The sequence below is a fragment of the Triticum aestivum genome, chromosome 5D (assembly GCF_018294505.1).
Source record: "Triticum aestivum cultivar Chinese Spring chromosome 5D, IWGSC CS RefSeq v2.1, whole genome shotgun sequence".
Classification (NCBI taxonomy): Eukaryota; Viridiplantae; Streptophyta; class Magnoliopsida; order Poales; family Poaceae; genus Triticum; species Triticum aestivum.
In genome coordinates, this window is record NC_057808.1 from 144,364,531 (window position 1) to 144,366,202 (window position 1,672).

Sequence of the window (1,672 nt, forward strand, 5' to 3'; positions counted from 1 at the left end):
GCTAGTTCAACTCTAGTGTAAAATTATTTGAACTAGCTTATAGAGCGAGTTCAACTCTAGTGTGAAATTATTTTTACAAGCTTATAGAGCTAGTTCAACTCTAGTGTAAAAATATTTGTACTAAGCTATAGAGCTAGTTCCACTCTAGTGTAAAATTATTTGAACTAGCTTATAGAGCTAGTTCAACTCTAGTGTAAAATTATTTGTACTAGGCTATAGAGCTAGTTTAAGTCTAGTGTAAAATTATTTGTACTAGGCTATAGAGCTAGTTCAACTCTACTGTAAAATTATTTGAACTAGCTTTTAGAGCTAGTTCAACTCTATTGCAAAAAAATTGTACTAGGCTATAGAGAAGTTCAACACTTGTGTTAAATTATTCGTACAAGCTTATAGAGCTAGTTCAACTCTAGTGTAAAAATATTTGTACTAGGCTATAGAGCGAGTTCAACTCTACCGTAAATTTAGTTGAACTAGCTTATAGAGCTAGTTCAACTCTAGTTCAAAATTATTTGTACAAGCTTATAGAGCTAGTTCAACTCTAGTGTGCAATTATTTGTACTAGGCTATAGAGCTAGTTTAATTATAGTGTAAAATTATTCGTACTAGACTATAGAGCTAGTTCAACTCTAGTGTAAAATTATTTGAACTAGCTTATAGAGCTAGTTCAAATCTAGTATAAATTTATTTGTACTAGGCAATAGAGCTAGTTCAGCTCTAGTGTAAAATTATTTGTACTAGGCTATAGAGCTAGTTCAACTCTAGTGTAAAATTATTTGAACCAGCTTATAGAGCTAGTTCAAATCTAGTGTAAAATTATTTGTACTAGGCAATAGAGCTAGTTCAACTCTAGTGTAAAATTATTTGTACTAGGCTATAGAGCTAGTTCAACTCTAGTGTAAAATTATTTGTATTAGGCTATAGAGCTAGTTCAACTCTAGTGTAAAATTATTTCAACAAGCTGATAGAGCTAGTTCAACTCTAGTGTAAAAATATTGATACTAGTCTATAGAGCTAGTTCAACTCTAGTGTAAAATTATTTGTACTAGTCTATAGAGCTAGTTAAACTCTAGTGTAAAAATATTTGTACTAGGCTATAGAGCTAGTTCAACTCTAGTGTAAAATTATTTGAACTAGCTTATAGAGCGAGTTCAACTCTAGTGTGAAATTATTTTTACAAGCTTATAGAGCTAGTTCAACTCTAGTGTAAAAATATTTGTACTAAGCTATAGAGCTAGTTCCACTCTAGTGTAAAATTATTTGAACTAGCTTATAGAGCTAGTTCAACTCTAGTGTAAAATTATTTGTACTAGGCTATAGAGCTAGTTTAACTCTAGTGTAAAATCATTTGTATTAGGCTATAGAGCTAGTTCAACTCTACTGTAAAATTATTTGAACTAGCTTTTAGAGCTAGTTCAACTCTATTGCAAAAAAATTGTAGTAGGCTATAGAGCTAGTTCAAGAATTGTGTAAAATTATTCGTACAAGCTTATAGAGCTAGTTCAACTCTAGTGTAAAATTATTTGTACTAGGCTATAGAGCGAGTTCATCTCCAGTGTAAATTAGGTGAACTAGCTTATAGAGCTAGTTCAAGTCTAGTGCAACATTATTTGTACAAGCTTATAGAGCTAGTTCAACTCTAGTGTAAAATTATCTGTACTAGGCTATAGAGCTA